Below are 24,636 nucleotides of genomic sequence, written 5' to 3' on the forward strand. Positions count from 1 at the left end.
CATTTGTGAATTAACTGAATTTTACTTGATGGTTGATGATTGAGTCTTTTTGACTTCTTGTTCTTTTTAACTGCTTGTCCAAGACTGAACTAATTTCGATTCATTTCTTAGTTTAATTGAGATTTATTTCGATCCAGGAAAGAATTGGATGTGTTTTTGTTGAAGATTGAGTCTTTTTGACTTCTTGTTCTTTTTAACTGCTTGTCCAAGACTGAACTAATTTCGATTCATTTCTTAGTTTAATTGAGATTTATTTCGATCCAGGAAAGAATTGGATGTGTTTTTGTTGAAGATTGAGTCTTTTTGACTTCTTGTTCTTTTTAACTGCTTGTCCAAGACTGAACTAATTTCGATTCATTTCTTAGTTTAATTGAGATTTATTTCGATCCAGGAAAGAATTGGATGTGTTTTTGTTGAAGATTGAGTCTTTTTGACTTCTTGTTCTTTTTAACTGCTTGTCCAAGACTGAACTAATTTCGATTCATTTCTTAGTTTAATTGAGATTTATTTCGATCCAGGAAAGAATTGGATGTGTTTTTGTTGAAGATTGAGTCTTTTTGACTTCTTGTTCTTTTTAACTGCTTGTCCAAGACTGAACTAATTTCGATTCATTTCTTAGTTTAATTGAGATTTATTTCGATCCAGGAAAGAATTGGATGTGTTTTTGTTGAAGATTGAGTCTTTTTGACTTCTTGTTCTTTTTAACTGCTTGTCCAAGACTGAACTAATTTCGATTCATTTCTTAGTTTAATTGAGATTTATTTCGATCCAGGAAAGAATTGGATGTGTTTTTGTTGAAGATTGAGTCTTTTTGACTTCTTGTTCTTTTTAACTGCTTGTCCAAGACTGAACTAATTTCGATTCATTTCTTAGTTTAATTGAGATTTATTTCGATCCAGGAAAGAATTGGATGTGTTTTTGTTGAAGATTGAGTCTTTTTGACTTCTTGTTCTTTTTAACTGCTTGTCCAAGACTGAACTAATTTCGATTCATTTCTTAGTTTAATTGAGATTTATTTCGATCCAGGAAAGAATTGGATGTGTTTTTGTTGAAGATTGAGTCTTTTTGACTTCTTGTTCTTTTTAACTGCTTGTCCAAGACTGAACTAATTTCGATTCATTTCTTAGTTTAATTGAGATTTATTTCGATCCAGGAAAGAATTGGATGTGTTTTTGTTGAAGATTGAGTCTTTTTGACTAATTGTTCAAAACTGAACTAATTTCGATTCATTTGTGAATTAACTGAAATTTACTTGATGTTGTTGTTAACTATTGACCAAGTTTTTTATTCCTTAAATCATTTCGGTTCATTTCCTAGTTTATTTGAGGTTCATTTGGATCTAGAAATGAATTCGATATGTTTTTGTTGATGATTGAGTCTTTTTTACTATTTGTTTAGATCTAAAATAATTTCGGTTTATTTGTGTGTTAATTGAGGTTCACTTGATGCTGCTGATATGTATTGATCAAATTTTTTTTCCTTAAGTAATTTTGGTTCATTTCTTAGTTTAATTGAGATTTATTTGGATCCAGTAATGAATTGGATGTATTTTTGTTGATGATTGAGTCTTTTTGACTGCTTGTTCAAAACTGAACTAGTTTCGATTCATTTGTGAATTAACTGAAGTTTACTTGATGTTGTTGTTAAGTATTGACCAAGTTTTTTATTCCTTAAGTATTTCGGTTCATTTCCTAGTTTATTTGAGGTAGATTTGGATCCAGAAATGAATTCGATGTGTTTTTGTTGATAATTGAGTCTTTTTGACTATTTGTTTAGAACTAAAATAATTTTGGTTCATTTGTGTGTTAACTGAGGTTCACATAATGTTGCTGATAAGTATTGATCAAATTTTTTATTTTTTAAGTAATTTCGGTTCATTTCTTAGTTTAATTGAGATTTATTTGGATCCAGGAATGAATTGGATGTGTTTTTGTTGAAGATTGAGTCTTTTTGACTTCTTGTTCAAAACTGAACTAATTTCAATTCATTTGTGAATTAACTGAATTTTACTTGATGTTGTTATTAAGTATTGACCAAGTTTTTTATTCCTTCCGTAATTTTGATTCATTTCCTAGTTTATTTGAGGTTCATTTGGATCCATAAATGAATTCAATGTGTTTTTGTTGATGATTGAGTTTTTTTGACTGCTTGTTCAAAACTGAATTAATTGAATGGAATAGAGTGGAATCTAATACAATTGAATAAAGTGATAATGAATAATTTCATTCTTTTTCGCTAAAAGATTTGGTCAATACGTATTAACAGCATCAAATGAACCTCAATTGGCACACAAATGAACCGAAATTAGTTCAGATTTGAACAACCAGTGAATAAGATTCAATCATTAACAAAAACACATCAAATTCATTTCTGGATCCAAATGAACCTCAATTAAACTAAGAAATGAACCAAAATTACTTAAGGAATAAAACATTTGGTCAATACTTATCAACAGCGTCAAATAAATCTCAATTATCACAAATGAACCGAAATAAAGTAAAAATGAACCGAAATTATTTAATGATGGCATCAAAGAAAATCAGAACCAATAAAGATGTTTGCAAAATGTTGGTGTTGTTGGTGATGACGTTAACGAAAAAGGAAAAGAAAAAGAAGAAGACGCAACACTAAGGAAGATAAAGAATCTGCGTGCGTGAATTTAGAAGAAGAAGGGAAGAAAAACCTGCATTCGCGAATTTGGGAGAAGAAGAGAGAAGGAGGAAGAGTAGAAGGAGAAGGAATCTCAAAAGTAGATGCATGGTTTAAAAAGTTGTTATAACAACTTGGTTAGACTTAGATATTTTGTTTCGATGTTGAACTTTATTCATGTTCTTATGCCATCGGCTAGGTGCAATTTTGTATTATTAATTTGATCCCTCTGTTGTGCCCTCACAAATATTAGGGGAATGTAGTGCTAGGAAAAAATATTTTCTAAAAAAAATTGATAAATATGGAATTATATCGCTATTGAATCTGTAATCATCATGTGTGTTTTTCATAATTAAATTCTTACTTTTTTATTTTATTAATTTTTTTACATTCTAAAGGATTTTAATCCATATTAAATAAAAAAAAATATTTTTTTAGTTGGCTGGTGTTCTGGGGGTTACCTGAAACTGTAGGTCAATCTCGGACGAGATCTTCTGTGCTGGTCGGAGATGACGTGTCCGGCTGGTGGGTGGCGGCCGGAGCTGTCATGTCCGACTTAAGGGACTAGCTGCACTGCTGATCCTTCGTCACCGGAGGGTAGGGGTACCTGCAAGGGACTCCGATGCTTAAGTTAGCAAGGGTTTTAGCAGGTTTCTATGTAGAATCAGAGTATGAGTTATACCTGGGTGCTCCAGTATATTTATAATGGTGTAGAGTGACCTTTTTAGATAAGATAAGTTAGTTATCTTATCTTTATCTTATCCTTTGGGTGAGGTCAGCTTATCTTCAAGGGAACCGCCCTTATCCCTATAGGCTTGGGCCGCCTTATGGTCTGGGTCGTGTTCCTTGAGTTGGGCCCCTTTTTGGGCTTTCCTGTCGATTCGGCCGAGCTCTTTGAGAAGAGGTCGGATGATCTGACCTGAAGAGGTCGGTCGCTTTGTTGCTAATCATCCCGGGTCGGATAGCTTGACCCGGGGTATGAACAGTGCCCTTGCTCGAGCTCGGTCTTTCTTTTCGGAGGTCGAGTCTTAGTTTTAGGACTTTGATCCTTCTCTGGTGAAGCTGAACTCGAGCATTTTGTCGACTTCATCTTTGTAGAGCTTTTCTTTTTTGAATACGAAACGTTTTCTTTCGCTTCTTTAAAAGGCGCGCGCTTTTGCATTAGCGCTCTTATCTTTGGGAATATGCGAGGCTTTAATACCTTCATTAATTGGTTTTTAATTACCCCGTTTCTCTTAACCTCTTTATTTTTGAATTTCACACTCAGAAAAAACGGTTTCTCTTCTCCGTAACCTCCCTATTCTTTCTCCCTTTCTGTTTTCGCCTGGAGTTTATAGTTTTTCCCTGCGACATTGCTTGGTTATTGCTTCTTGTGGAAGAAGGGTGACTCTAGATTTCGCCTTTTGTTTCCTACTTTTGTGAGGCTTTCTGTTCGAGGGGTGGCTCTTCTCCCTGTCGCTTTTGCTCTCAACCTTTCTTCAGGGTTTTCTCCTATTTTTCCAGGTTTGGTTTCTACTTTCTTCTTCTTTACTTGTTGCCTTCAGTTTTTTGATAAAACTCTGATTTTCGTTTGAAATGCATGTTGGAAAGTCTGAACCTTTTTGCGTTGTTATGCTCAATTTGTTGTTTGTGACTGTCGCCTTCATATTTTGGAATTTTGGGTCAATGAACTATTTGATAATCTTTTGGGAAAAAAGACTGCGCCTTTTGTAACTTTCTTTACTGGTAGACTTTGTAGCAGATAACGTTCTTTCTTATATTTTCTTTGTCTTTCTCTTCGTGTTGTTGTTTGTCTGGAAGGGGGTTTTTTCTTTGTCGAGGGTTTTTGTCAAGATGTTAGCCTTATAGATTTTTCCGTTGAGTTGTTGAACTTCTTTGACAGTCATGTCGAGTATGGCCCGGCATTTATCCGGATTTGCCTCTATTCCTCTTTGCGTGAGCATAAAACCCAAGAATTTGCCAGCTTCTACTGTGAAGGTGCATTTTGCAGGATTGAGTCACATGCCATGCTTTCTTATAATGTCGAACACTTGAGTCAGGTCGGACAATAGCATCTCCTCACTTTGTGTCTTTATTAACATGTCGTCCACATAGACTTCCATGATTTTTCCGATTTGATCGGTAAAGATTTTGTTCATTAATCTCTGATAAGTATCTCCCGCGTTTTTGAGACCAAAAGGCATGACAATGTAGCAGTAGTTTGCTTTTGGGGTTAAGAATGAAGTTTTTTCTTGGTCGGGTGGATACATTGGGATTTGGTTGTATCCCGAGTATGCGTCCATAAACGAGAGGTATTTATATCCGGAGGAGGCATCTACCAGAGCATCGATACTTGGGAGTGGATAAGGATCTTTTGGGAAGGCTTTGTTGAGATCGGTGTAATCGGTGCACATTCGCCATTTCCCATTTGATTTTTTCACCAAGACGACGTTAGCTAGCCATAATGGATACTTAACTTCTCTTATGAATCCTGCCTCTAGTAGAGCTTGTACCTACTCTTCCACAGCTCAGGATCGTTCTGGCCCGAGCTTTCTTCGCCTTTGTTGTACTGGCCGAGATTCCGGGTAGACCACCAACTTGTGGCACATTAATTTGGGGTCTATACCCGGCATGTCTGCTGCTTTCCATGCAAAGAGGTCGACATTATCTCGTAAGAACTGTACGATTGATTCATTTATGCCTCTCTTTAGGTTCGTATCAATATTGGTTGTTTGGTCTGGGATATCTCCGATCTAGATTTTTTCTATTTCACCTTCGAGTTGTGGGTGGAGCTCTTCCCGCCTCTGAACTTCACCGAGTTCAATTGTGTGGAATTCTTGTCCTTTGCCTCTGAGATTTAGACTTTCGTTGTAACAGCGGCGCGCCATCTTCTGGTCTGCTTTTATTGTAGCTATCCCTTCTGTAGTTGGGAATTTCATGCACAGATGTGGAATCGAGACTATTGCGCCGAGCTGATTCAATGTTGTTCGACCTATTAGGGCGTTGTAGGCAGAGCTTACGTTGACCACGATGTAGGCTATTTTGAGCGTTCTTGATTTGTTTCCCTTCTCAAAGGTTGTATATAATGAGATGTATCCGAGTGATTGCACTGGGGTGTCTCCCAGTCCGAACAGACTGTTCGGATACGTTCTAAGTTCTTTTTCTTCTAGGCCGAGCTTGTCGAAGGCAGTTTGAACAAGATATCGGTGGAGCTCCCTTGGTCTATTAGTGTGCGGTGGAGATTTGCATTTGCCAGTATAATGGTGATGACCATGGGATCGTCGTGTACTGAGATGACACCGGATGCGTCTTCTTTAGTGAAGGTAATGGCGGGGATGTCGAGTGCTTCCTCCTTCCCCTCGACATGATATACTTCTTTGAGATATCTTTTGCGAGATGATTTGGAGATTCCTCCTCCTGCAAACCCTCCGTGTATCATATGGACATGCCTTTCTGGCATGCGAGGCGATCGCTCGGTTCGTCCGACATCCTCGTCCCTTCTTCTTTTTTCTTTGCTCATCGTCCTGGGTGGCCAGATACCGATCTAATTTTCCTTCTCTTACTAATTTTTCTATGACATTTTTTAAGTCAAAACATTCGTTGGTGGAATGCCCACGGATTCAATGGTATTCACAATATTCGGTCCGATTTCCTCCTCCTTTTTTGCCTTTGAGTGGTCGAGCTGGGGGTATTTTTTCTGTGTGACAGACTTCTTTGTAGACGTCCACAAGGGACACCCGAAGCGGGGTGTAATTGTGGTATTTTTTATTTTTTCCCCATGTCGATCTTCCTTCCTTTTTGATTCTTTATCCTTGTCCCGGGGGGATAGGGGAATCCGGATTTTGAGGTTTCTCCTAGTCGAGAATTTTCCTCCATGTTGATGTATTTCTTCGCGCGTTCTTGCACTTCGTTCAGAGATGTGGGGTATTTTTTTGATATAGATTGGCTAAAAGGTCCGTCTCGTAGGGCATTGATGAGGCCCATGATAGCGGCCTCTGTTGGTAGGCTTTGTATGTCTAGGCATGTTTTGTTGAATCTTTCCATGTAGTTGCGAAGACTTTCCCGATCTCCTTGCTTGATTCCTAATAGACTGGGGCCGTATTTAACCTTATTTTTTTGGATGGAGAATCTGGCCAGGAACTTTTTGGCTAAGTCGTCGAAGGTTGAGATGGGCCTAGGAGGTAGATTGTCGAACCATCTAATCGTTGTCTTTGTTAGAGTTGTTGGAAAGGCTTTGCAGCAAATTGCATCTGAGGCGTCGGTGAGGTACATTCTACTTCTGAAATTGCTGAGGTGATGGTTGGGATCTGTAGTGCCATCGTACAAAGTCATATCTGGGAGCTTAAAGTCCTTCGGGATTTTGGTCTTCATGATTTTCTTGGTGAATGGATCTTGATCCTTGCGGGGGCTATCCTTATGAGAGGATTGATTATCTTTGGCCTTGAGATCGGCTTCGACTTTTAGGAGTTTGTCCTCCAATTCTCGACGTCGTCTTACTTCCCTTTATAGGTTTTTCTCAGCTTCCTGTTGATGCTCCACCCCTTTTTCGAGTTGCTTCAAGCGATCCTGGAGTGCCTCCATGGCTTCCATAGTTGGTGAATTGCCGTTTTTGTTAGGTTGAGGAGTATCTTTTGCTGTGGTGTCCGTGTTCTTGTGCGGCATTCTATCTTCCAGATATGAGTTGTGATCGTTGTCACGATCATCCGCCATCGTGACGGGATGACTTCCGAGTCCCCAGCAATGGCGCCAATGTTCCGGGGGTTACCTAAAACTGTAGGTCGATCTCGGACGAGATCTTCTGTGCTGGTCGGAGATGACGTGTCCGACTGGTGGGTGGCGGCCGGAGCTGTCGTGTCCGACTTGAGGGACTAGCTGCACTGCTGATCCTTCGTCACCGAAGGGTGGGGGTACCTGCAAGGGACTCCAATGCTTAAGTTAGCAAGGGTATTAGCAGGTTTTTATGTAGAATCAGAGTATGAGTTATACCTGGGTGCTCTAGTGTATTTATAATGGTGTAGAGTGACCTTTATAGATAAGATAAGTTAGTTATCTTATCTTTATCTTATCCTTTGGGTTAGGTCAGCTTATCTTCAAGGGAACCGCCTTTATCCTTATAGGCTTGGGCCACCTTATGGTCTGGGTCGTGTTCCTTGAGTTGGGCCCCTTTTTGGGCTTTCCTGTCGATTTGGCCGAGCTCTTTCAGAAGAGGTCGGATGATCTGACCTGAAGAGGTCGGTCGCTTTGTTGCTAATCATCCCGGGTCGGATAGCTCGACCCGGGATATGAACAGCTGGAATGACCTTTTCTGTACGTGGTTGAGAATTTGTCAGTAGTTTTTCTTTTCATGCAGACCCTTTTTAGGTGATTATAAACTTTTAATTTATGCTGTTCTTGTAATTCTAGAAAAAAAAGGAAAGGATCAATTAATTGTTGGGCTCAGTTTAATATTTTTTCAAACCTGGTAGTTAATTTGGATGATAATAGATGTCTGCAATTTCACCAAACCAGTTCAAAAGAAAAGAATGGAATAAGAATTCCATATATTTCTTTTGTCAGCAAACAACTTTAAACTTTTTTACAAGTCAATGACCGCATCAATGTCGCAGATTTCACCCGTATGATTTTGCCTCAAGACACGGTAGAAACTAGGAGCTTAGAGGCTGACCCAAGATACTATTGGCACTGCAACAGACGATATTCATACCACAATAGCCTCATAAGTCATAATAACAAGACTAAAAACATAATAACAAACTAATAATAACATCATAATTTCATATGGAAGAAATGTGACTCAACTTGGTCAACGAAATTATTTAATTAATATAACTGTTTCTCCTATTAAGTGGACATTAATGCCATTCCATTCCCAGTGGTGTCACATCCTCCATTGCGTGATTACATGACCACCCTGAAAAATATAAACAAGAAGGCATGCCTCTGTGTAGCCAAATAGCTTTCATTTGTGTAAATTGCTTTCAAGCCTTTCAATTGTAGCACTAACACCACTTTTTATGTCTCTCTTATCTAAGTTTTCATTTGCAGATTGATTCCCTTCATTAGCTTTTTCTATCAGCTTCAAATGGAGCCAACCTGACAACGTATCATGAGACAAGACTTTCAACAAATATAGTGAAAGCTTGGTTGAATATGAGAGATTGCTACTAGATTAAGCATCAAGTGATGCTTCTAATAGCATTATACTCCACAACATATTATATATGAAACTTATGCTTCTGCAAGAGTCACATCGACAATCTGAGCTGACTAAGTATCAAGAAATATAGCTATGTTACCAAGAGGAAAGCAAAATGCTGCTCCCAAAACTAATCCTAGTATCATGTTCCTAGCACGCCAATGTAGTGATCCTGGCGCTAAAAAGGGAAACAATCTATTAATACAATGAAATGAATGAAAAATGAATTGTTTTTTTTGTGATTCTGTCCATGTTATAAAGAGTCTAGTGGTAGAGTATCATTTCTTACATATTAAACCAAAAGCTGAAGCAGTAGCTGAATGGTGCATGAAATCGTGATTGTTCATTCCTTGGTAACGGTGCCAAAAACTTAATACGCACGTTCATAATCTTAGTTCTTTTTCACAACTTCACACAACTAACCAGCAAGTGCACTGGGTCGTCCAAGTAATAAACCTTATGTGAGTAAGGGTCGATCCCACGGAGATTGTCGGTTTGAAGCAAGCTATGGTCACCTTGTAAATCTCAGTCAGGAGGATTCAATTGGTTATGGAGATTTGATAATTAAAATATAATTAAAATATAAAATAGGATAGAAATACTTATGTAATTCATTGGTGAGAATTTCAGATAAGCGTATGGAGATGCTTTTATTCCTTCCGAACCTCTGCTTTCCTACTGCTTTCATCCAATCATTCATACTCCTTTCCATGGCAAGCTGTATATTAGGCATCACCGTTGTCAATGGCTACATCCCGTCCTCTCAGTGAAAATGGTCCAAATGCGCTATCACCGCACGACTAATCATCTGTCAGTTCTCGATCATGCTAGAATAGGATTCAGTAATCCTTTTGCGTCTGTCACTACGCCCAGCACTCGCGAGTTTGAAGCTCGTCACAGCCATCCCTTCCCAGATCCTACTCAGAATACCACAGACAAGGTTTAGACTTTCTAGATCTCAAGAATGGCCGCCAATAATTCTAGCCTATACCACGAAGACTCTGATCGTAGATCAGGAGGCTAAGAGATATGCATTCAAGCTTGCTTTCATGTAGAATGGAAGTGTTTGTCAGGCACGCGTTCATAAATGAGAATGGTGATGAGCGTCACATAATCATCACATTCATCATGTTCTTGTGTGCGAATGAATATCTTAGAGAAGAAATAGGCTTGAGTTGAATAGAAAAATAATAGTACTTTGCATTAATTCATGAGGAACAGCAGAGCTCCACACCTTAATCTATGGTGTGTAGAAACTCTACCATTGAAAATACATAAGAACAAGGTCCAGGCATGGCCGAATGGCCAGCCCCCTAAATGTGATCTCAGAACATAAAATTAGTTAAAGACTAACCAGAGATGTAAATACAATTGTAAAAAGTCCTATTTATACTAAACTAGTTACTAGGGTTTACAGAAATGAGTAAATGATGCAGAAATCCACTTCCGGGCCCACTTAGTGTGTGTTTGGGCTGAGCGTTGAAGCTTTCACGTGTAGAGGTCTTCCTTGGAGTTGAACATCACTTTGTAACTTGTTTTTGGCGTTTAACTCTGCTTTGCAACTTGTTTCTGGCGTTTAACGCCAGAATAGGGCAGAAAGCTGGCGTTAAATGCCAGTTTGCATCGTCTAAAATTGGGCAAAGAATAGACTATTATATATTGCTGGAAAGCCCTAGATGTGTACTTTCCAACGCAATTGAGAGCGTGCCATTTGGGTTTCGGTAGCTCCATAAAATTCACTTTGAGTGCAGGGAGGTCAGAATCCAACAGCATCTGTAGTCCTTCTTCAGTCTCTGGATCAGATTTTTGCTCAAGTCCCTCAATTTCAGCCAGAAATTACCTGAAATCATAGAAAAACACACAAACTCCTAGTAAAGTCCTGAAATGTGATTTTTAATTAAAAATTAATAAAAATATACTAAAAACTAATCAAATCATACTAAAAACTATGTAAAAACAATGCCAAAAAGCGTATAAATTATCCGCTCATCACAACACCAAAGCCGTGACCAGCTTATCCCAAGAGTTCAGGCTATCTTTAGGTTGAGAGTCAAACCATATTCTAGCTCTGTCTCTTACAGCAAACGGGAAAAACATAAGCCTGTAGACCTCGGGATCAACCCCATTGGTCTTAACAGTATCACAGATTTGTAAGAATTCAGTTAAGATGTGAAAAGGATCTTCTGATGGAAGTCCATGAAACTTGCAATTCTGTTGCATCAGAGAAACTAATTGAGGTTTTAGCTCAAAATTATTTGCTCCAATGGCAGGGATTGAGATGCTTCTTCCATGTAAGTTGGAATTTGGTGCAGTAAAGTCACCAAGCATCTTCCTTGCATCTCCACCGTTGTTATTATTTTCGACCATGTCTCCTTCTTTTTCGAAAATTTCTGTCAGATTTTCTCCAGAGAGTTGTGCTTTAGCTTCCCTTAGCTTCCTCTTCAGAGTCCTTTCAGGTTCAGGATCGGCTTCAACAAGAATGTTCTTATCCTTGTTCCTGCTCATATGGAAAAAAAGAGAACAGAAAAGAAAATATGGAATCCTCTATGTCATAGTATAGAGATTCCTTATATGAGTATAATAAGAGAAGAATGGAAGAAGGAAAAGATAAGAATTCGAACTCAGAGGAGAAGAGTGGGTTCGAATTTTTGCGTGAAAGAGGGGTGTTAGTAGATAAATAAATAAATAGAAAGAGATGAGAGGGGGAAGAATTCAAAAATTAAAAATAAAATGAAATAAAAATAATTTTTTTGTTTTTATTTTGACTATTAATTAAAATTCAAAATTTAAGAGGGAAAATAAAATTAAATTAAAATTTAAAACAATTAGTTAATGAAAAGAATTTTTTTTGAAAAAGAGGTTAGTGATTTTCGAAAATAAGAGAGAGAAAATTAGTTAGGTGGTTTTGAAAAAGATATGATTGAAATAGTAAACTTTTAAAATCAAACCAAAAAGTCAAGTAGTTAATTGAAAAAGATTTGAAAATCAATTTTGAAAAGATAGGAAGTTAATTTGATTTTTGAAAAAGATATGATTTGAAATTTAATTTGAAAAAGATTTGAAAAGGAAATTTAAAAAGATTTTGATTTTAAAATTAAAGTTGATTACTTGACTAACAAGAAACTAAAAGATATGATTTTTAGGATTTAAAGATTAAACCTTTCTTAATAGGCAAGTAACAATCTTTAAAATTTTTGAATCAATCACATTAATTATTATTAAAGATTTTGAAATTATGAAATGAAATTAAGAAAAAGATTTTGAAAATCATTTTAAAATTTTCGAAAATCATAAAAGAAAAATGAAAAAGATTTGATTTTTAAAAAAGATTTAAAAAAGATAGAATTTTTAAATTGAAAATTTGATTTGACTTATAAGAAACAACTAAATTTTGAAAACTTTTTGACTAAGTCAAACCAAATTTTCGAAAATTTATGAGAGAAAAAGGGAAAGATATTTTTTTTTTATTTTTGAATTTTTAATGAAGAAAGAGAAAAACACAAAAAAGACACAAGACATAAAAATTATGAATCAAAACAACTAATACATGCAAGAACACTTTGAATGTCAAGATGAACATCAAGAACATGTTTTTCGAAATTTTTTAAGAAAAAAAAACATGCAAGACACCAAACTTAGAAATTGACAATGTTTAGACACTAACAAATTGAAAATGCATATGGAAAACAAGAAAAGACATAACAAAAAAATACAAAGATCAAACAAAGGATATCATCAAGAGCAACTTGAAGATCATAAAGAATATATGATGAATTTTTGAAAATTAAAAAAAATTATAAAAGCATGCAATTGACACAAAACTTAAGAATTGACACTATACTTAAACAAGAAACACAAAATATTTTTGGTTTTTATGATTTTATTAATTTTTTTGGATTTTTCGAAAATTAATTGGAAAAAGAAAAATAAGGATTTCAAAATTTCTAATGAGAATTCCAGGAATCATGCAGTGTTAGTCTAAAGCTTCGGTCCAGGAATTAGACATAGCTTACTAGCCAGCTAAGCTTTAGCAGATCATTACATACAAAAGCTAAATTGCTGAGAAAGACAAAGAAGCTCTTTTCTAATGATAGTTGAAACCTCGGTCCAAAGGATTAGACATGGCTTTACAGCCAGCCAGACTTCAACAGATCATCATGAAACTCTAGAATTCATTCTTAAAAATTCTGAAGCCATAGAATAATTTATTTTCAATTTTTTTTTGAAAATTTTTCAAAAATAAAAAGAATAAAAAATAAAAACTTAAAATTAAAATAAAATTACCTAATCTGAGCAACAAGATGAACCGTCAGTTGTCCAAACTCGAACAATCCCCGGCAACGGCGCCAAAAACTTGGTGCACGAAATCGTGATTGTTCATTCCTTGGTAACGGCGCCAAAAACTTAATACGCACGTTCATAATCTTAGTTCTTTTTCACAACTTCGCACAACTAACCAGCTATTGTCACCTTGTAAATCTCAGTCAGGCGGATTCAATTGGTTATGGAGATTTGATAATTAAAATATAATTAAAATATAAAATAGGATAGAAATACTTATGTAATTCATTGGTGAGAATTTCAGATAAGCGTATGGAGATGCTTTTATTCCTTCTGAACCTCTGCTTTCCTGCTGCTTTCATCCAATCATTCATAGTTCTTTCCATGGCAAGCTGTATATTGGGCATCACCGTTGTCAATGGCTACATCCCGTCCTCTCAGTGAAAATGGTCCAAATGCGCTGTCACCGCACGGCTAATCATCTGTCGGTTCTTGATCATGCTAGAATAGGATTCAGTAATCCTTTTGCGTCTGTCACTATGCCCAGCACTCGCGAGTTTGAAGCTCGTCACAGCCATCCCTTCCCAGATCCTACTCGAAATACCACAGACAAGGTTTAGACTTTTCGGATCTCAAGAATGGACGCCAATAATTCTAGCGTATACCACGAAGACTCTGATTGTAGATCAGGAGGCTAAGAGATATGCATTCAAGCTTGCTTTCATGTAGAACAGAAGTGTTTGTCAGGCACGCGTTCATAAATGAGAATGGTTATGAGCGTCACATAATCATCACATTCATCATGTTCTTGTGTGCAAATGAATATCTTAGAGAAGAAATAGGCTTGAGTTGAATAGAAAAACAATAGTACTTTGCATTAATTCATGAGGAACAGCAGAGCTCCACACCTTAATCTATGGTGTGTAAAAACTCTACCGTTGAAAATACATAAGAACAAGGTCCAGGCATGGCCGAATGGCCAGCCCCCTAAACGTGATCTCAGAACATAAAATTAGTCAAAGACTAACCAGAGATGTAAATACAATAGTAAAAAGTCCTATTTATACTAAACTAGTTACTAGGGTTTACAGAAATGAGTAAATGATGCAGAAATCCACTTCCGGGCCCACTTGGTGTGTGCTTCGACTGAGCGTTGAAGCTTTCACGTGTAGAGGTCTTCCTTGGAGTTGAACACCAGTTTGTAACTTGTTTCTGGCGTTTAACTCTGCTTTGAAACTTGTTTCTGGCGTTTAACGCTAGAATAAGGCAGAAAGCTGGCATTAAACGCCAGTTTGTGTCATTTAAACTTGGGCAAAGTATGGACTATTATCTATTGCTGAAAAGCCCTGGATGTCTACTTTATAACGCAATTGAAAGCGTGCCATTTGGGTTTCTGTAGCTCCAGAAATTCAACTTTGAGTGCAGGAAAGTCAGAATCCAACAGCATCTGCAGTCCTTCTTCATCCTCTGAATCAGATTTTTGCTCAAGTCCTTCAATTTCAGCCAGAAATTACCTAAAATCACAGAAAAACACACAAACTCCTAGTAAAGTCCAGAAATGTGATTTTTAATTAAAAACTAATAAAAATATACTAAAAACTAATCAAATCATACTAAAAACTATGTAAAAACAATGCCAAAAAGCGTATAATTTATCCGCTCATCACTGAACCAGCACCAACAACATTAAAAACATCATGCACACCTCGCTGCTCTGCAAGTAGATTTTGTAATCCATAAAATGCAGCAGTGAACATTCCAAGGTGTACTCCTCCAACTATTGAGCCCCGTGTAACCCTAGTGAACCGTTTCTCCATAGCATCTCTCATCAAACGATATTGCTCTCGTTTGTCATTTGTACTTCCAAGCTTCAATGTCACTTCTGCGTCTGGTGCACGAAATTGTGATCATCAATGGCACCAACAGCTTGGTACGCACAATTGTAATCTTAACTCTTTATCACAATTCCGCACAACTAACCAGCAAGTGCACTGGGTCGTCCAAGTAATAAACCTTACGTGAGTAAGGGTCGATCCCATGGAGATTGTCAGCTTGAAGCAAGCTATGGTCATCTTGTAAATCTCAGTCAGGCGGATTCAAATGATTATGGAGAATTGATAATTAAAAGATGAATAAAACATAAAATAAGATAGAGATACTTATGTAATTCATTGGTGAGAATTTCAGATAAGCGTATGAAGATGGTTTGTTCCCCCTGAACTTCTGCTTTCCTATTGTCTTTTTCCAATCATTCATACTCCTTTCCATGGCAAGCTTATGTTGGGTTTCACCGTTGTCAATGGCTACCTCCTGTCCTCTCAGTGAAAATGGTCCAAATGCGCTGTCACCGTATGGCTAGTCAGCTGTTGGTTCTCGATCATGTTGGAATAGGATCCATTAATCAGCTGTTGGTTCTCGATCAAGAATGCTGCCAATTGATTCTAGCCTATACCACAAAGACTCTAATCTCATGGAATGGAAGGCTCAGTTGTCAGGCGAGGCAATCATGCGTCATGAACCAGGAGGCTAAGAGATACGCACTCAAGCTATTGCAAGTAGAACGGAAGTGGTTGTCAGACACGCGTTCATAGGTGAGAATGATGATGAGTGTCACGGATCATCACATTCTTAAGGTTTAATTGAATAGAAAAACAATAGTACTTTGCATTAATTCATGAGGAACAGCAGAGCTCCACACCTTAATCTATGGTGTGTAGAAACTACACCGTTGAAAATACATAAGAACAAAAGGTCTAGGCATGGCCGAATGGCCAGCCCCCTAAACGTGATCAAGGGGTCAAAAGATGATCCAAAAGATGAAAATACAATAGCAAGAGGTCCTATTTATAGAAAACTAGTAACCTAGGGTTTACAGAAATAAGTAATTAATGCAGAAATCTTCTTCCGGGCTCACTTGGTGTGTGCTTGGGCTGAGCATTGAAGCTTTCACATGTAGAGACTTTTCTTGGAGTTAAACGCCAGCTTTTGTGCCAGTTTGGGCGTTTAACTCCAGCTTTTATGCCAGTTCTGACGTTTTGACGCCAGAATTTCTATGATGACTTGGAACGCCATTTTGGGCCATCAAATCTCGGGCAAAGTATGAACTATTAAATATTTCTGGAAAGCCCAGGATGTCTACTTTCCAACGCAATTGAGAGCGCGCCAATTGGGCTTCTGTAGCTCCAGAAAATCCACTTCAAGTGCACGGAGGTCAGAATCCAATGGCATCTGCAGTCCTTTTTCAGCCTCTGAATCAGATTTTTGCTCAGGTCCCTCAATTTCAGCCAGAAAATACCTGAAATCACAGAAAAACACACAAACTCATAGTAAAGTCCAGAAATGTGATTTTTATTTAAAAACTAATAAAAATATAATAAAAACTAACTAAAACATACTAAAAATAATGCCAAAAAGCGTATAAATTATCCGCTCATCACAGCACCAAACTTAAATTATTGCTTGTCCCCAAGCAACTTAAAATCAAATAGGATAAAAAGAAGAGAATATACTATACCAAAATATCAATGAAACTTAGCTCCAATTAGATGAGCGGGACTAGTAGCTTTTTGCCTCTGAACAATTTTGGCATCTCACTTTATCCTTTGAAGTTCAGAATAATTGGCTTCTATAGGAACTCAGAATTCAGATAGTGTTATTGATTCTCCTAGTTCAGTATGTTGATTCTTGAACACATTTATTTTATGAGTCTTGGCCGTGACCCTAAGCATTTTGTTTTCCAGTATTACCACCGGATACATAAATGCCACAGATACATAACTGGGTGAACCTTTTCAGATTGTGACTCAGCTTTGCTAGAGTCCCCAATTAGAGGTGTCCAGAGCTCTTAAGCACACTCTTTTTACTTTGGACCACGACTTTAACCGCTCAGTCTAAAGCTCTTCACTTGACACCTTCACACCACAAGCACATGGTTAGGGACAGCTTGGTTTAGCCGCTTAGGCCAGGATTTTATTCCTGTGGGCCCTCCTATCCACTGATGCTCAAAGCCTTGGATCCTTTTTATTTTACCCTTGCCTTTTGGTTTAAAGGGCTATTGGCTTTTTCTGCTTTCTTTTTTTTTCTTTCTTTTTCTTTTCTTTTTTTGCCATTTTTTTTGCATATCTATTTTCTCTACAAGCTTTTCACTGCTTTTTCTTGCTTCAAGAATCATTTTTATGATTTTTCAGATTATCAATAACATTTCTCCTTTTTCATTATTCTTTCAAGAGCCAACAATTTTAACATTCATAAACAACAAATTCAAAAAAATATGCACTATTCAAGTATTCATTCAGAAAACAAAAAGTATTGTCACCACATCAAAATAATTAAACTAGTTTCAAGGATGAATTCGAAATCATGTACTTCTTGTTCTTTTTTGATTAAAACATTTTTCTTTTAAGAAAGGTGATGGATTCATAGGACACTCATAGCTTTAAGGCATAGACACTAAGACACTAATGATCATGTAATAAAGACATAAACGTAGATAAACATAAAGCATAATTTTTGAAAAACAGAAAATAAAGAACAAGGAAATTAAAGAATGGGTCCACCTTAGTGATGGCGGCTAGTTCTTCCTCTTGAAGATCTTATGGAATGCTTGAGCTCCTCAATGTCTCTTCCTTGCCTTTGTTGTTCCTCTCTCATGATTCTTTGGTCTTCTCTAATTTCATGGAGGAGGATAGAATGCTCTTGGTGCTCCACCCTTAGTTGTCCCATATTGGAACTTAATTCTCCTAGGGAGGTGTTGATTTTTTCCCAATAGTTTTGTGGAGGAAAATGCATCCCTTGAGGCATCTCAGGGATTTCATGATGAGGAATTTCCTCATGCTCTTGTCTATGAGTGGGATCTCTTGTTTGCTCCATCCTTTTCTTAGTGATGGGCTTGTCCTCATCAATGAGGATGTCTTTCTCTATGTCAATTCCAGCTGAATTGCAGAGGTGACAAATGAGATGAGGGAAGGCTAACCTTGCCAAAGTAGAGAACTTGTCCACCACCTTGTAGAGTTCTAGGGATATGACCTCATGAACTTCTACTTCCTCACCAATCATGATGCTATAGATCATGATAGCCCGGTCTATAGTAACTTCAGACTGGTTGCTAGTGGGAATGATTGAGCGTTAGATGAACTCCAACCATCCCCTAGCCACGGGCTTGAGGTCATGCCTTCTTAGTTGAACCGGCTTCCCTCTTGAATCTCTCTTCCATTAAGCGCCCTCTTCACAAATGTCTATGAAGACTTGGTCCAACCTTTGTTCAAAGTTGACCCTTCTAGTGTAGGGACGTGCATCTCCTTGCATCATGGGCAAGTTGAATGCCAACCTTACATTTTCTGGACTGAAATCTAAGTATTTCCCCGGAACCATTGTAAGCCAATTCTTTGGGTCCGGGTTCACACTTTGATCATGGTTCTTGGTGATCCATGCATTGGAATAAAACTCTTGAACCATTAAGATCCCGACTTGTTGAATGGGGTTGGTGAGAATTTCCCAACCTCTTCTTCGAATCTCATGTTGGATCTCCGGATATTCACCCTTTTTGAGCTTGAAAGGGACCTCGGGGATCACTTTCTTCTTGGCCACAACTTCATAGAAGTGGTCTTGATGCACCTTTGAGATGAATCTCTCCATCTCCCATGACTCGGAGGTGGAAGCTTTTGCCTTCCCTTTCCCCTTTCTAGAGGTTTCTCCGGCCTTTGGTGCCATAAATAGTTATGGAAAAATAAAAAGCTTTAGCTTTTCCCACACCAAACTTAGAAGGTTTGCTCGTCCTCGAGCAAAAGAAGAAAGAAGAGAGTAGGAAGAAGAAATAGAGGAGATGGAGGGGGGGTTAGTGTTTCGGCCAAGGGGGTGAGTAGGGTGTATGATGTTGTGTGAAAAGGAAGGAGTGAAGATGGGTTTATATAGGAGTGGAAAGAGGGGTAGGGTTCGGCCATGTATGGGTGGGTTTGGGAGGGAAAGTGGTTTTAATTTGAATGGTGAGGTAGGTGGCGTTGTATGATGGATGGATGTGGATTGGGGAAGAGATTATGGAGAAAAGGGTAGGATTTGATAGGTAAGGGGTATTTGGGGAAGAGGTATTGAGGTGATTGGTGAAGGATATTTGAGGAAGGGTGTTATGGAAAGGTGTAAAGAAGAAAGAGAGAGATGAAGTAGGTGGGGATCCTGTGGGGTCCACAGATCCTGAGGTGTCAAGGATTTATCATCCCTGCACCATGTGGCGTGTAAACGCCCCTTCCTGTGCCAATCCTGGTGTTAAACGCCAGGTTGCTGCCCATTTCTGGTGTTTAACGCCAGCTTTTCTCCCCTTTCTGGCGTTTAACGCCCAGAATGGTGCCAGACTGGGCGTTTAACGCCTATTCTACTACCCTTACTGGCGTTTATACGCCAGTAAGCTTCTCCTCCAGGGTGTGCTATTTTTAATACTGTTTTTAATTATATTTTTGCTTTTTTCAGTTGTTTTTGTGACTTCACATGATCATCAACCTACAGAAAATATAAAATAACATTGGAAAACAAATAGATATAATAAAATTGGGTTGCCTCCCAACAAGCGCTTCTTTAATGACAGAAGCTTGACAGTGGGCTCTCATGGAGCCTCACAGATACTCAGAGTATGATGATGGCCTCTCAACACCAAACTTAGAATTTGGTTGTGGCCTCCCAACACCAAATTTAGAGTTCGAATGTGGGGGTTTTATTTGACTCTGTATTGAGGGAAGCTTTTCATGCTTCCTCTCCATGGTTACAAAGGGAGATCCTTGAGCCTTAAACACAAGGGAGTCCTCATTCACTTGGAGGACCGATTCTCCTCTGTCAACATCAATCACAACCTTTACTGTGGCTAGGAAGGGACTGCCAAGGATCATGGATTCATCCATACACTCCCCAGTGTCTAGGATTATGAAATCAGCAGGGATGTTGTGGTCTTCAACCTTTACCAAGACATCCTCTACAAGTCCATAAGCCTGTTTCCTTGAATTTTCTGCTAGCTCTAGTGAGATTCTTGCAGCTTGTACCTCAAGGATCCCTAGCTTCTCCATTACAGAGAGAGGCATGAGGTTTATGCTTAACCCTAGGTCACACAGTGTAACGACCCAACTTCCAGAACGTCATGATCGTACCGAAAGTAAGGCGTTACCAACCTACTTTCCTTTATTTACTATTTACTATTGAGCCTTTAGTTTGATTTCGCGATTTAGTTTTATAGAAAATTCCAAAAAATTTTGTTTTTGTTTATTAAAATCATGTCAAAGAATCAACAAGCAATAATAATCTCATAATTATTAATAATAATAAATATTGTACAAATAAAATTCAAGTACAACTCCTATCCCTCTGCATAAAATAAAAACTAAAGCTACAAAGGCGAGGGAATTCTATGAAAGAAAATCAAGTCATAAACTTAACTCATAAATAAGTTCCATAATCGCTCACAGCTTTAAACGGAGTCTTCGAACCTGTGTCACTGAAAGGGTAGAAGATTTTGGGGTGAGAACAAACCACACGTTCTCAGTAGGGAATGGGAATGCCGTAAAAGTAATGAAATAGAATGCAAATAATTAACATACTCAAGGAAACTATATTTTTATCAAATTCTTATGAAAATAATATTCTTGGTTTTACTTTAACTACTTATTTACCTCTTCCAAAGAAAATCTCTAAGCTCAAGATAAATTCCAAAATATAAAACTGGTCACATTAAGCATTTCTTAACCACAGAATTAATTTTCAATCACAACATCAATTCTTATTCATCATCATACATTCACTAACTAATAGCACTAACAAAAGATTCAATTCAACACACAAACAATTCACGGCGAGGCAAACAGCATAATCACAGGGATGTACAACGAGCAAACCCAATCAAATGCAGATGCGCAAACAAGGATGATGCATGTCTAGCCCTAGTGCAGGTAATGAGCTCATTTGTCGGTTATATACCCGCTCCCTACGTTACCCAGAGTCCTCTGACCAGGTAAGGCTTCCCTGTTGGCAATGCCCCTCGCAAGAGTCCTTTGACTTGTGAGGCAAACCACTGCAAGAGTCCTTTGACTTGCATGGCGGAGCTAGTTAACTTATATCTGTCCAACACACTTTCTGTAAGAGTCCTTTGACTTACAGGAGTATATGCTAGTCGTGTGTTCTCGATACCTCTGTAAGAGTCTTCTGACTTACAGAATAGCATTATAGCTGAGTATCCCAGGAAAGCACTCTCAGTGGTCGTACCACCATCTATCTGACTGCCTTCACGCAGCAGATCATCACATAATCATTCTCATTATTCATCATCACTTTCACATTCTTATGCAGTACCTCTTTCTTTCTCTGTTCAATCATACTATACAATCTTTACATCTTTCACTTTTGTAATATCTTGGCTCAAGCCATTTCTCTTTACCATTCGTTCATAAAAATCTCAATCATCAATTCAGTTCATAATCTCTGCTATGGCAATCTTGAGTCAAGCCAACTTTAAAACTATCTTTCATTTTAGTTCTCTATTAAAGACTCAAAAAAATCATTTATTTTTTTTAAATTCATTAAACATTTTTCAAAACATAACCTTTCATTAGAAGTAATCAAATAAAACTCTTTCTCAAGTTTACCAACTTCACAAAGATTCTAAAATCATCTCTCTTTCCATTCAAATTCAAATATTATTATTTCACCAAATTTCTAAAAAGGTAATCCTTTGTTTTAAGCCCAAAACATAACTCTTTCTATATTGAATCAAATTCAAAACATAATTTCTTTCTTAAATAATTCAAGTTCGAAACATAATTCCTTTCCTTGGTAAATTGAACTCAAAATATTTTAATTCTTTTCTAAACTAAATAAAGCTCAAATGATATAATTTTTCAAATTCAAAGCTTCTAAAATAACTTTTCAAATGAAACTTCAGATTTTTATAAAATTTCGACAGCACTTCCCCTAAAACTCGGACTTAGCCACCCTTACGGGTCCCTCTTTCTCCACAAATCACCAGTCCTTTTCCCAACAATCTTCAAACAGATAATTCTCAATCAATCAGATATTCACAATTCATAATATTTAACAAATCAATCATACTCCACAATTCTAACTAATCCATCAATCCAACTCCAATCTCATCAATTCATATTTACTTTTCACATATCATGGAATCCTTTCAAAATTAAACTCAATCAACTAGTAATCCCAAAAATCAGCCTTAATCTAAACTCCATTCATCAATTATCTAAACGTCAGATTTTTAATAATTAGCTCAACATTTTTCAGCTTAATAAATAACATTGAATAAATCATTCACAGCCCCATTTCAACTAATTTCAACCCATCACAAGTCTATTTCGCAGCCATTCCAATATACTAAAATACCAATTCAATATCAAACAATTCAAAATAACTCACTCAAGATCAAAATCTCAGCCAACTCATCACAAAAAAAATCAGTAATTCAAAATACAATTCACAACTAGATTTCAACCAATTCAACAATATCACATAAGATCAGAATTTCCAACAAATCCACTACTGTTACACTATATCAAATAACCAACACATCATTCAATTCAATATAAATCCATGAAAGATCAGAATTTCAGTCAATTTGCAACCATCAAGCAAACCAGCCTATGGCAACCAGCTCAACATAATCAAATAACAGGATTCTCAGTAATTCCAAATAATTAGAAAATCGGTAATAGTTACAGCCTCAAATCAAAATCAATATCACCAGTTTAATCACCATTCACAACCACATTTAATTCGAATCATAACTCAGAAAAATCACAATAGCTAACCATTCTCAAACACATTTCAAGTCATTCTTGTCAATTAAAAAATTCTTAACTATTATTAACCATTTGTACTTATCCAAATAACTTTGTAGGCATTCTAAATTAAAAACGTTAAATCCTCTACCTCAATTAGCCGTAATTGAAGAATTTAGACGTGGTAAACCAAATATTACGAATTCACAGCAACAGCGATGCTCCATCGAATCCCAGCACCTGTTCTTAGCTTCAGTGGTGACTTAGCAGTAGTCTCCAAATAGAGCCGACAGCTACCTCTAGTAATGGCGGTGGCAAGGTAATTTACAATAATCTCTTTATACAATACAAACAGTTTCAGGGACAAGCTTCAAAGTAGAAACAAATTGGTAGGACAAGGAAGCAGAAACAGGGGACAGAGCTAACCAAAACAGTAGTGGTTCTAAGGGTGGCTTCCTGGGCATCTCGAATGTTAGTTCCCGGTGGCAGAGGGCTCCGGCAACTCACAAAACCCAGAAGCAGAGGCAGAACAGAGCAGCACAGAGTAGTATAGAATAAGAACGGCAACAGTTTCTTCTGTCAATAGCTCCTTCCCCGGCGAGCTTCAATGGTGACAGGGGCAGCGCCCTCTTCCAAACTTGATGGTTGCAGAACAACAACTCTGATGGAAGTAGGAGTCACACACGACCCTGACAGCGGCGGAGATCCTTCCTCCCTCTCCTCTGCGTGGATTTTGCGATGTTGGTGACAGTAGCACCTAGCGAACCCTCCTCCTCCAGCGGCGGCTCCTCGTGGTGGTCGCTCTCCTCCTTTCGGCGACGTCAGCAGCGACAACAGACCCTTGAAGCGGCGGCGGCAGAACGCGAATGAACGACGGCGACGCGGGCTCGGGCTCGGCTCTTTGGACGGGACGGCGCTGCAAAGTAGCTCGACGGCGAGCTCCTCGCGGCTCCACAAACGGCGACGATGACTCTGATGGTGACGGAACGCGCGGCAGCGCGAGCGGAGTTGAACGGTGGCAGTGCGACGGTCACGGCGGCGGCGGGGCAGCATCTTTTCCATCTCTCTTTTCTCTGCTCTTCGTGCTCTTTCTCTCTGCGTTTCTTTCTTCTCTTGTGTGTGTGTGTGGTGTTTAGAAAGAAAGGGGGGGGGTGGAGGCTACGTTCAGAGGCTGAGGAAAGGGAAACATTAGGGTTAGGGTTTCTAGGATTTGGGAAAATTAGGGTTTCTGATTCAATTTGGGAATTTAGGTTTAGGAATTAGGGATTTTATAAAAGAATAAGGATAGGTATGAATAGATATTTTGATAAAATTGGAGGGTAGGATAATTTTAAAATCAAATGTACTCTATTAAAAAAATATTTAGGAACATTATTTACCAAAAATAACAAGAAGCACTTACTCTCAATAACCAGAATACAACCACACAACTCAACTAATTCAGTATAATCACATAGAACTAGAACTTTTAAACAATTCCATCAAAATTAGAGAAAACAATATCAATTACAACTTCAAACACTCACAATAAAGCCCAAAGACATTCACAGCCATAACCTGAATTCAATAATCCAAATTTCACAATCTCAAACCAAGCTTATTTCTATCAATTAATCTCTCATAACAGCAAAAACCAATTACATTCACAGTAGCAATCCAAACTAAATTCATCAATTATCCATTCAACAGCTGTTCAACAATTAACTCGGCATATTTCAGTTTAATAAGTTACACTAAATTAATCATTATTCACAACAGCATCTAAGTTCA

At 37.7% G+C, this 24,636-nt stretch overlaps 1 long non-coding RNA gene across 1 annotated transcript; it reads right to left on the reverse strand.

Annotated features, from left to right (window-relative positions):
• On the reverse strand, positions 8,181-8,979 carry LOC107631768. Its single transcript, XR_001618627.2, has 2 exons — positions 8,925-8,979; positions 8,181-8,721 (listed from the first exon to the last, which is right to left on the reverse strand). It is a non-coding gene; the product is annotated as an uncharacterized LOC107631768 (long non-coding RNA).

The sequence above is a fragment of the Arachis ipaensis genome, chromosome B01 (genome assembly GCF_000816755.2).
Source record: "Arachis ipaensis cultivar K30076 chromosome B01, Araip1.1, whole genome shotgun sequence".
NCBI classification, from domain to species: Eukaryota; Viridiplantae; Streptophyta; class Magnoliopsida; order Fabales; family Fabaceae; genus Arachis; species Arachis ipaensis.